Here is a 13,271-nt window from a genome sequence, read left to right on the forward strand (position 1 = left end):
TTAAAGACTACTGGAGATTGCTAGAGTAATTAAAAAATAATTTAATAATTCCATGTAGACTTGTTTTATTTTTTTATTTTATTTTTTTTTAAAGTTTTTTTGGGGGGCAATTTTTATTTATTTATTTATTTATTTATTTATTTATGGCTGTGTTGGGTCTTCGTTTCTGTGCTAGGGCTTTCTCTAGTTGCAGCAAGTGGGGGCCACTCTTCATCGCGGTGTGCGGGCCTCTCACTATCGCGGCCTCTCTTGTTGTGGAGCACAGGCTCCAGACACGCAGGCTCAGTAGTTGTGGCGCATGGGCTTAGTTGCTCTGTGGCATGTGGGATCCTCCCAGACCAGGGCTCGAACCCGTGTCCCCTGCATTGGCAGGCAGATTCCCAACCACTGCGCCACCAGGAAAGCCCCATGTAGACTTGTTTTAAATTAAAGCTATGGGATTTTGTTTTCTTATCTTTACAGTCTCTGCCATCACCTCCCAAGCTATCCCAGCATCAGCGTAGGCTCACACGTAAGTACTCAATAAATGTATGTTAAATTTCCAAGTCAAGCACTGGGAAAATCGAACATGGTCTATGTTACCATGGTTTTTAAAAAAATATTTCTATTGATCATATGGCAGAAGGACACAAAGTTTCCTCGCAGAAATCTAGTAGAAAGAATATTCTCCTGAGAGAACAATGTGTCCATCAAAATTCTTAATTTCAAGCAACTGAAAGTGACTCTAATGGAGCAAGTATCAAAGGAGTTTATAAAAGAATATTGTAGAACTCATTGAACTGCTGGATGGCTGGAGAACCAGGCTTGAGGCTTCCAAACAATGTCCAAAATGGTATGAGGAGTTTAGTGGCCTAAATCACCAAAGTTTAGGCCAGCACTGAGCAGTGGGTGTCCCATTTGATGGCTGCCAGAACTTAATTGCACTTAACCACCACCACGTCTTCCGTTTCTGCCCAGGATGCAAACCTTGCAGCTCCCGCCATCTCCCAAACCTGGATGTCTGGACATCCACCTCAAAAGCAAAAAGGATTCCATAGAGCCCCTCCTTCAAACTGTAAGCATGTCTCAGGTAAGTACAGTGATTGATGGGGTGCAGATCACAGGCACATGCCCAGCTGCAAAAGTGGCTGGGCAACAAACACATGAAAGGATGCTCAACATCACTAATCATTAGAGAAATGCAAATCAAAACTACAATGAGGTATCACCTCACACCAGTCAGAATGGCCATCATCAAAAAATCTACAAACAATAAATGCTGGAGAGGGTGTGGAGAAAAGGGAACCCTCTTGCACTGTTGATGGGAATGTAAATTGATACAGCCACTATGGAGAACAGTATGGAGGATCCTTAAAACACTAAAAATAGAACTACTATACGACCCAGCAATCCCACTACTTGGGCATATACCCTGAGAAAACCATAATTCAAAAAGAGTCATGTACCACAATGTTCATTGCAGCTCTATTTACAATAGCCAGGACATGGAAGCAACCTAAGTGTCCATCGACAGATGAATGGATAAAGAAGATGTGGCACAGATATACAATGGAATATTACTCAGCCATAAAAAGAAACGAAATTGAGTTATTTGTAGTGAGGTGGATGGACCTAGAGTCTGTCATACAGAGTGAAGTAAGTCAGAAAGAGAAAAACAAATACCATATGCTAACACATATATATGGAATCTTAAAAAAAAAAAGGTTCTGATGAATCTAGAGGCAGGACAGGAATAAAGACACAGATGTAGAGAATGGACTTGAGGACACGGGGAGGGGGAAGGGTAAGCTGGGACAAAGTGAGAGAGTGGCATGGACATATATACACTACCAAATGTAAAATAGGTAGTGGGAACCAGCCGCACAGCACAGGGAGATCAGCTTGGTGCTTTGTGACCACCTAGAGGGGTGGGATAGGGCGGGTGGGAGGGAGATGCAAGAGGGAGAAGATATGGGGACATATGTATATGTATAGCTGATTCACTCTGTTATAAAGCAGAAACTAACACACCATTGTAAAGCAATTATACTCCAATAAAGATGTTAAAAAAAATTTGCTGGGAAGCAAGTTCTGTGTTTTCTACCTGAAGGAGGTGGGACACTTGAGGAAGACAATTCACCACACAAAAAGGGTGTTCAAAAGGAGCTGGGCTGCCTCTACTGAAGATAAGAACACTATGTGCTCCCTAATATTATATGGCAGAGGAACACATAAAAATCCTAACTAGAATAATTAGAATCAGTAATTATTTTCAAACACCATTAACACCTGATCTGGAGAGAGCAGAATGAATCGGCAAGTTTTCAGCCAGTTCATTCAGCCCACACTGCTATTATAAACCTACAAAGCATCACTGGAGAACTTCTCCCTCTAGAAATAGCTTCAGCCTTGATAAGGGAAACTAGAGCTTGATTAAGCAATAATTGGTAGCAGCTAAAATGTTTAAGGAAGGAGCCGTACCTTGTACTTAGATGTCTGAATTATTGTTCTTGCATTAATTCCTGTACATTTTCTTTTATATTTTGATAGTAAAATATGAATAATACATATTATTATGTATATGAATAATATATTATTATTTTAAAAGTATATTCAAGTTGGAAAAGCAGAAGATGTGTCATATGTCAAAACTTCTATTTCTATTATTCACATTTTATTATTTGACCCCTTTTCCCTTAGTGAAATACCACCAGGCAAAACAGATATATGTCTGGAAGGAAATCACTCCCAAAGGGCTAGTATTGCTGGCTCTAACCTACTGGAGACACAAAACACAAACACAAAGGCAGTCACATGCATCACGATAGAAAAAAGCTTGGAGTAAGAAGAATCCAGTTTCATCTTACAGCCGACTTTCTCCCAAAATTACCTCAAGTGGGTCAGTCCCTAAGTGTCACAAATTGTCATGATTTCCAAAAAAAAAAAGAACTTCTATAAAAACCTATACATCTGAATACCTTCAAGCAACTCCATTCCTGAAAAAGTCACACAGAAAGTCAAGGAAATCTACCCACCAAGAGATATGTAAAATATCAAGCATTTTGCCCTATGCATTAGTCCTTGGATTCTTCAACTACCTATGATCTATGTTTACAAAACTGGTTCATTAAATATACTAAAGTTGATGGAGGAAAAAAAGTTTAATGTTTCAAACATTCCTGGTGTAATGTTACATAATTAACTAATTTGGTTCATTAAAATGTTATTTAGCAGAATTTTCCTTCCTTTAAATGGTTAAGGGCAGTGGGGGGCAGGTTAGTGGTGGTGTGATGAATTGGGAGATTGGGATTGACCTATATACACTAATATAAAATGGATAACTAATAAGAACCTGCTGTATAAAAAAATAAATAAAATAAAATTCAAAACTTAAAAAAAATTTTTTTAAATGGCTAAGAGCACTATATACATTTTTACCTTTAAAAAGATCTAGTGTAATCTAATAAATGCACTATTTAAAAAAGAAAATCACGGAGTCCAAAGTAGAAAACAGAAGTCATAGGCTAGAATAAAATAATGTTTAGCCTGAAATAAATTTTCAAGATCGTCTAAACTAGGGTTGACAAATACATGGGGGTAAGGATAGGCACTTCCCTAGTTTCTGTCCAAGGCAGACATAACTAATCAAACTCAGCAGTTTCCAGCTGAGCCCAGACATATGTAGTCTCATTATTCTTCTTCCAGAGCTCTGTAGCCTCTATCATTCACTCAGAGTTGGCATATGTAAAGAAACTATTTGCCATCCCTGGTATTCTGAGCTCTTCAATTTACACATAGGTGGAGGCTGAAAAGCATGAAATAACCAAAGTCTTGACCAATGTCACCCAGCTGACAAATGAAAGACTCAGCATCATAACACTGGTTATCTGTGCATGACTTGGATCAGATTCATAGTCAGAATACATAGCACTCAACTGATTGCAATCAAGTCCCTGAATTCCCAAGTTTAGTCATTATAATGCTCCTGAAAGAGTTTATATTACCAACTTTATAATTTCTATTGTGAAAGAAGCAAAATAGGGGAAAAAGGAATCTTATGACTGAGTATGTATAAGTTCATTGATTGTTCACAAAAGGGGATTTTTTCCCCTCTTCACTCATAATTTAAAGGATAATGTTAAAGCTTTTACTGCAAGTGAAATTATGATTAGGTTATGGTGGCAAATTAAATGCAATGCCCTGATGAACAGAGAATAGAATATACAGAGACTGAGGCAAAAGAGCTCTTTTGAATGAAATCCTTTTTGCAACAAGAAAAATCACAATATACCACAACACCTGCAGTTTAAACAGCTATTTACCTTCATATAAAAATGATGATGATCAGAAGTGTCTTTTGGATTTAATAATATCTTGCCCTACCCATTAAGACAGCATGGTTATCTAGCATAAGTTTGATACAGCGTATCCTGTAATACACAAAAACAAAACACAGAAATTAGATGCTTAGAAGTAAAAGTCTCCAAAAAGAAGAAAAAAGGAGAAACCACTCGTGTTTGGTAATCACTTACCCAAGATCAAAGTCTACATACTGACACATGCTGTTTCTAGATTTTTTTTCCCCAAACATAATTTTGTTGTCTTCCTTTTTGGATATTTTTATCAATATAACTTACACACACATTGTTTTAAAAATCAAATTGTGCTAAAAAATCTTTTAATAAAAAGAGCAGCAACTTCATTTTCCCTTCCCATACACACACACACACACACACACACACAACTCATACTCATTTATTCTAGTATGTATTTCTGTATTTCTAAATAATATACTTATATCTCTTGATTTATCCATTTAGAGATCATATGTTATGATAGACAAAAATTTTAGCTCTCTTATATACCTTTTCTCTTTCCCTTTCTATTCAACCAATTTTTGATTATGTCCATAATCAGTGTTTTCATTACTATAACTATGGAAATATTGTTTACTATATTACTGGATCTTCCAGCAAAGTAGTGTTCTATGATTTAATATTCTTTCTTGTAAAACTTTTAAATTTTCTTAAAGTTAATTGTTGCCTCATATTCACACTTATTTAGTTTTCTTTGAAGCTCTGGCCAAATCTTAAAACACATTCCAACAACTTTGTAAAATGACTCTCAATACAATTTTCCACCAAGTCAAATCTAGAAGTTGCTCTGTCAGTTTCATGTTGTTTTTTCTGGAAACATCCCTCCTCCACCTGCTCCGGTTTGCCTGGCTGCTCACTGGATCGCTTGCACAGCTGTTGCCCTGGTGTTTCCCTTTGCATCTCTGCAGTGCTGGATTCCCTCTTTCCAGGATTCTCTGTCTTCCTCTCTCTTGGAATACCCTTTTTTTCTGGCTGTAGCACATCCTTCAAGAACTTCCTGAGAAAGGATGCATGAAAGATAACTTTTACTGAGACTTTACATGTCTGAAAATACCCTCACACTCGACTGCTAGTTTATTCAACCCTCACACTCAACGGGTAGTTTCACTGGGTATCAAATTTAAGTGAAAATGTTATTTTACTGATAACATTGAAGTTATTGCTTATTGTTGTCTAATTTCCGCGGTGCAGTTGGAAAGTTCATTTCCATTCTTATTCTTCACCTTTCGTAAATGTCCCTTGTCTCTATCTTTGGAAATTTTTAGAGTATATTTTAATCCCCTGTATTCTTAAGTTCCACAGTGATATGCCTCAGTGTGAGTCTTCTTTAATTTCACTGGTTTAGCACTTGGAAGGCTCCTGTCATTCAGTTGTAGAAAAATTTGTCTGTCGAGATAATTTGCTCTCTCTTTATTTTACCTTTCTTTCCATAATGCTTATTAGTAAGATATTGGGCTGATTCTTCAATTTTCTTCTCTTCTCTCATTTCTTTTTCATCTGTATGTGTTTTGATTCTGCTTTCTGATGAGTTCCTTCACTTTGTCTCTAGATCTTTTAACAGAATATTCTTTTTCTGCTATCATATTTTTAATTTGTAAGAACTCTTGTTCTTTTCATATCATCCTTGTCTGTTTCATGGATACAATATCTGAGAATACTGATTATATTTTGCTTTCATGAAGCTTTCTTCTCCTCTTGAAATGTCTCTTTTTCCTCCAAGCTCCTTTGCCCTCCTGCTTATTTTGAACTCTGTCTTTTATGTTGCGGGATTCCCTCAAATGCTAGGTGTTGCTGGCTGTCCAATTCTACTTAAGAATGAAGCACTAAACATCTGATTAGGAGCTCTGTGGGAAGCAGCCTCTACTGTAGAGTGATTGGGTGGCACCTGCACCTCTGCTAGATGCTCCCATATGTCTGTATCTTTAGGTCCCTGCTCTGAACGGTTTCTGGGTACCCAGAGAAGGATCGTCCTACCTCTTACCTGTGGTAAGCCTGGCTGCATTCTGAAGATCGGGGTATGGGTTTTCACTTCACCTCCTAGTTTTCCTTTTTCAGTCCATCGCTACCTCCTCTGTAATAGGTGTCCTTAAATTCAGAGACTTTCTGATTCAATCTCTTCAGAACCTAAGCCTCCTGTCTCCTGTTTAGAGGGTGAGCATGGGGCATCTGGCTGCATCAATTAGTGGAAAGAATTCTGAGGTCTACAGCTCCTTATGTGGACTTTTAAGAGACCCCTATTGTTAGCACACCTCTCCCAACCTTTGGCAGAAACTGGTCTGCTCCAGCGCCTTTCCTGGGGTGAATCACCTTGTCACTAAGTGTGGCCCTCTGAAGACATTTTTTTGTTCCCCCCTCTCTCCTTTGTTGGATGGCTGATGATTACAGAGGTCTTGAAGTATCATTAGAAATGGAGCTTGTGTGTGTTTCTTGCTCTCCTCGTTGGATGGTGATATTTGAGCAAAGAAAGAATGAAAGAGTTATTACTTGGCCATCATGAGAGGGGAGGTCTTGAGCACTTCTGGGTGATGTCCCCAGAACTGCTAGGGAGCAAGCTGTTGAGCATCCTGTATTAGTCTGGTAGGGCTGCTGTAACAAAGTACCACAGACTACATGGCTTCAGCAACAGAAGTGTGTTGTCTCACAGTTCTGGAGCTTGAAGTCTGAGATCAAGGTGTCAGCTAAGTTGATTCCTCCTGAGGCTGTGAGGGAGAATCTCTTCATGCCTCTCCCCCAGCTTCTGGTGGTTTGCTGGCTGTCTTTGGTGTTCCTTGGCTCATAGATGCATTGCCCCGATCTCTGCCTTCATGGCCACATGGCATTCTCCCTGCGTGTATCTGTGTCCAAATGTGCCCTTTGTATAGGGACACCAGTCACATTGGATTAGGACACACCCTACTCCAGTATGACCTCATCTTAACTGATTACATTGGCAACAACCCTATTTCTAAATCAGGTTACAAACATGGAAAATTTTGGAGGACACAATTCAACTCATAACACATATAGATATATCTTATATCTTATATCTCATATATCTTATATCTTATATATATATATATATCTTATATATATATATATCTTATATCTTATATCTTATATATATATATATCTTATATATATATATATCTTATATCTTATATCTTATATATATATATATATATCTTATATCTCATATATCTCTTCTGATCAGGGTGATCCAACAACTCACTTTGTTCAGAATAGTCTCAATTTACACGTCACCCTTGCTTCATTACTAATTGTGCCTACTTCCACTCTCAATAGCATCCAACTCTTAGAACAATCAACGATGTGGTCACCCTACCTATGGTCCATTCCACTTGCATGAAATTATGAAAAATAAAGGATTTTACTATCATTCCCAGTAGCTTCTGAACACAAATCTAGGGAACAGTATTTCCATGTTGTCCTATATTTATTTTATGGATAAAAATATATGTATATAGATATATATGGTTTTTATAAAATCTTATATAAAAATAGAATATTCCATATATGTATGTATATATAACAAACTGTGTATATGGTTTTAAAACACACTGAAAGCTTACTGTGATAGAGTAGCATGATATACAAGCAGAATTTTGAGTCTTTTAAAAAATAAACATTTCTTTAAGAAAAGAAAGAAAAAGAAACAAAACAGAGTTTTATGTTGCTAACAGTAAACAAACAAACTTCTAAGAGCTCAAGAAAATTGGAAATTCAGAACTCCCAGGGTTCACAGAGGCTCTGAATTTGGCCAAATCAACTGCTTCGAACCCATTTTTGTTATGGGATCAGGGACAGCTCAATTTTTTCCATAGCAACCATCTGTGCTGTCATAAACACTACGGGATGGTCTTTAAATGATCCAGCAGTTGCTGGACTACAAGGGAGATAAGATCTTATTAAAAATACAAAAGTTGGAGCTAACATACCAGAATATGGAGATGTATTGACAAGGGGATTTGCATTTATATATAAACAGTCCTTTCTCATTTAGCTTCATAAAGAATAGGCCCTGATGGTGAAAACCAATATAGATTAATGTTGGCCTTCCTTAATTAGTTCTTACACAAATCCCCTACGAACAGAAAAGGTTGTAAAGAGAGGGAAGAGCAAGTACAGACGGTCCCCACTGAAGTGTGTTCTGTGCCTTTGTCCAAAAACATCACCCCACTACTAAGGGTATTTCTTGGTTAAGAAATATTTTTCCCTGGAGAAGATAAAAACTGTTGTATTCTTTTCTAATTATAAAATACATTCTTATTTTATAAAAATTAGAAATATATGACCTATAGAAAACAAAAATCACCTATAACTCTCTCACCCTGAGATTTTTTTAAACTGGAGTCATGCTGAACATAGTTTTATAGCTTGCTTTTTCTTTTTTTACAAAGCATTAATACTTCATGAGCTTTATCCTATGTCATAAAAAAATCATTCACAAACATGACATTTAGTGAATGTCTAATAGTCTATCATATGAATGAACCATAATTTATAGACCATTTTCATATTGTGGAAGGATGTTTTTAATAAACCTAATTTTTCAATATCATGAGTAATGCAGTGATGAACATCTTATAAATAAATCTTTATCCATATTTCCTATTATTTTATTAAAATACATTACTAGAAATGAAATTATTAGGGAAAAGTTTATGAACATTTTTAAGGTTCTCCCACTTTAAATATCCTCTTCCAAAGTTTTCTCTATTCTTACTTGTTTACATTCCCAGATGCACTTTATTTAAATTTTTCACATTCTAGAAAACATTCTTTAGAATTTTTATTGGGATAATGTTAAAACCATAAATTCAAATGGGAAGAACTGACATTTTTACAATTTTCAGAAACTTGGTATGTATGTCCATTTATTCAAATCTTTTATACCTCAATAAACTTTTGTAGTTTTTTCATATTGTTCCCACACATTCCTTGTATTTTAAAATTTTTGTTGCTATTATAAATATAATCTTATTGTTTAACTGGAGGTTGCTGGGATACAAAAAATAGTTACTAATTTTAGAAATATTTATCCTCTAACCAGTTTATTTAACTATCTTATTATTTACAACAAGTTGGTGTATATGTTAACATATAATCATTCCAGCTGAAATTATTATATTTTGACTTTTTCTTTCCAATAGTTATACCCTTTTTTTGAGTTCTTGTCTCTTCCATTGGCCACAGCTTTCAGAAAAGTTAAGTAGTAAAGGTGATAGGTGACATTTTTGATGTGCTCCTAATAACAATGACAATAACATCTTATATATTATACTGCTAAATATGATCTTTGTTGTTAAATTTAATACTGGAATAGCGAGCTTGGTGCAAACTGTGACAAACTGGAGAGGGCTCTTTCTGAATGGAGCACACAGGAGATGCTCAGCTTAAGCCTATTATACTCTATGAAAATGTGGACCTACTGCTAACAGATCTGCCATTTTTTCACACTGGAAACCCTAACCCTAACCCCTAAGTTTTTTTTTTTTTTTTGCAAAAGAGAAAATTTCTGATTTTTTATAAAATCTCTCAATTATAAAATGTTTATAACTAAAATCATTTCCCCAAAATATATAGGCCAGAACAAAAACATTTAAAACAATGGTCCATATTCAGTCCATTGGCAGACTCAGGTTTCAGACAAATATTCTTAACCATATTAAGGTAGGATCAGTTTAATCCAAATCTTCCAAGAGTTTGTATTTTTAGAAGTACATGTTATATTTCATCATACATCTTTTTTTTTTTACGTTTGTATTTTACTCATTGAATCTATTGTCTTCCTAATATTAAAAAAGTTGCATGTTGGGGATACAGTGTACAATAGTATAGAGTTGAATTTCATTGGGGATTTTTATATTTATAATCAAATGCAATTCTTTTTAAACTTTCTTTTTTAATGTTTGGTTTTGGTTTTGGCATATGTGAATTTCATAAAGTGAACTGAAGATTTATAATATTCTGAAGTAGAATAGCATAGAAATTATCTGTTCCTTGAAAGTTTGGAGAAAACTCACCAGAATTATCTGGCATAAAGCCTTCTGAATTATTTCTTTAATATGTTTCACATTTTTTCCTATGGTTGTTACTCTATTATTGAGTTAATTTTGGCCACCTTTACTTTCCTTGAAATGATATTCTTCAAATTTAATATCAAAGAATTTTACATAAAATTCTCTTATAATTTTATCACCTCTTCTGTATCTGCTATTATATAGTCTATCTTAAATCCAATGCCTTTCTGGTGGTTATTCTTTGAATCAATTTTTTAGGGTTTTTTTTTTTTCCCATAGTGCTATTTTCTTTACAGAACCATCTACATTTATACTACTGAGTTTTTGTTTTTTTTTTAATTCGGTAATTCCCGATCTCAGCATCATTGTTATGTACCTCCTTCTTTCTTAAGATGTATTTTGTTATATATCCAACTTCTTGAATTTGAAGATTACCTATACAGCATAAAGTTTAATATAGATCAAACCTGACCTTGTAATATGATTCAAATTTCTTGTCCTTGTTTGACCTGACAAAGACTTAGAAAGCTCCCATGACAATTGTGCTTCTGATCATTTTTCTTCTGCCAAGAGCTTTTGTATATATAGAGACAAAACTCACTAAAAGATAATAATTACTGTATTTCATTGTGAAATTTTTATTTATTAATAAGTGTTCTTTCATTTAATGCTTTTTAGTTTTTAATTAGATATAATAGCACTACCCAGCTATAATAATGGCTAACATTTTGGTCTCTTTTTAGTCTAAATTTTATTATAAAATATAAAATATGGTTGATTAATATGTACATATATACATTTTGTTTTATGTTTTAGTCTTCCATATGTACAATGTACAAGGTAAATAAATATAAGTACATTTAAGTGTTATAAATGGTACTTATAAAATTAAGGTTATATTATATGTAATGTTTCATAATGTACTTTTCCCACTTCATATTATATTTTGAACATTTTCTCACACCTTTAAATGTTTTCTAAAATACATTTTAAAATACATAGTATTCTATCATGGTAATATATCATAAGTTATTTAACCAATGTTCTTTTGGGGTTATTTAGATTTATCTAATTTTTTGTGTTATAAATATTACAACACTAAAAATTCATGCATATAAATATTTGTACAGACCTCTAGTTAGTTCTTTTAGATAAATTTCTAGAAGTGAAATGACTAGACACAAGTATATGAATTTTTCAAGATTTGGATATATATTGCCAAATTGCCCTTTGGAGGTGCTGGGATAAGTTCCCACCAGTAAAATACAAGCTTGTTCATTCACTCTTACCTCACCAACACTGAGTATTAAATTCTGCCAATTAGGTGGGGAAAATGTTTTAATTTACATTTCTTTGATTACAAGTATAGTTGAAATAAGTATTTTTACATATTTGGGGGGTTATATTTCTTCTTTTGTGAATTGTTTGTCTACGTCTTTTGCCAATTTTTCTATTAGGATGTACATCTTTCTTTTTTCTGATTTGTACTTTATGTATGTTAAGGATATAATAACTGTTAGTCATATATGTTTCAAATATTTATTTTCAGTTTATTATTTGTTTTTTGTCAGTTATTTTATTTAATGTATAAATTAAACCTGTCAAAAGTCAAATATTTTCCAGTATTTTGTTCTTTTCCATTTGTGTTTAGGAAAGCCATTCCCACTCCAATATCAGATAAGAAAATCACCTATGTATTTTCTACCTTTTTAAAGATTTTTTAAAAATTTAATATTATAATCCAGCTTAATATGTGTGATGGGGTGAAAGTAGGTATATAATTTTGGTTTTGTTTTATTTTTCCCTAAGCATTTAACAGTTCTCCCAGATTCATTTTTGCATGCTAATGTCACTTTCTTCATACAAATTTGGAAGGCTTTTTAAAAAGATCAATCAAATGCTAAGATTTGTAAATATTAGGATCTGTTTCAAGGCTTTTCAGGACTCACTAGTTTTGACTCATTGTGACACTCTTCAAATTATTAGATCTATATAATGTGTTTTATTATGCAGAAATGTGAATCCTTGCTCTTTAGTTTTGAAATTTTCCTGACCTATCAATAACTCGGTAAAGGTGCAAATCAACTTTGTTCTCTGTATCTGTTTTACTCTACTTGTAAAATAGTGTGCAGGCAACATAAGCTTTATTTGGCAACAAAGCTAATTCTTCTGTACCACTAACTCCTTCTTCCTAGACTCATTTATTTATTAGAAAAATTAACCAACTTTGGGCAGGGGATACTGGTAATGCTCTGTTTTTTCACCTGGTTATTGGTGAATGAACCTGAGTTCATTTATGAGCCAAAACACCAAATACTTGTGCACTTTGCTGCAGGTATTTTATTCTTCAAGATAAAGTTTAACTTTTTTTTTTTTTTTAAAAAGGGCACCCCTGAACCCCTGGTGCTCTGGATAAGGCCACCCCTTTCCTCCTTGCTACCTGCTCCATACCAACTCCACCACTGCCACAGGCAGGAGTTGAGAAGGTCCAGGACTGCCTGCTTGTGGCAAGGTCTCCACACCTCTGTGCCCACCCTGCCTACAATTCTCATAGCTTTGCCACCGCGAAGTGGCAAGGGACCAATGGGAAACATTTTATTATGCTTTTATCTGTGTTTACATTCATCACAAGAAACCCAGGTCCCCTGCACCATCACTCAACCCCTGTACTTTAACCATCCATCTGTCTTTTCTTCTGACCCCATATCCCTCTCCAAACTTTGAAACGTTTTCACTGCTCCCCTCTGGAACTGAAAGCTAGTTTTCAGCAAAATCCTCAAGTCTTCAGCCTCTTCTCTGAAAGTCCCTTCAGCTTCTCACTCTCATAGAACTGGCTCTCCTCCTGAGGACACAATGCCCCTGCAGCCCTCTCAGGAGGACAGCTTTCCCCTGCAAC

The sequence above is a fragment of the Mesoplodon densirostris genome, chromosome 15 (genome assembly GCF_025265405.1).
Source record: "Mesoplodon densirostris isolate mMesDen1 chromosome 15, mMesDen1 primary haplotype, whole genome shotgun sequence".
NCBI classification, from domain to species: domain Eukaryota; kingdom Metazoa; phylum Chordata; class Mammalia; order Artiodactyla; family Ziphiidae; genus Mesoplodon; species Mesoplodon densirostris.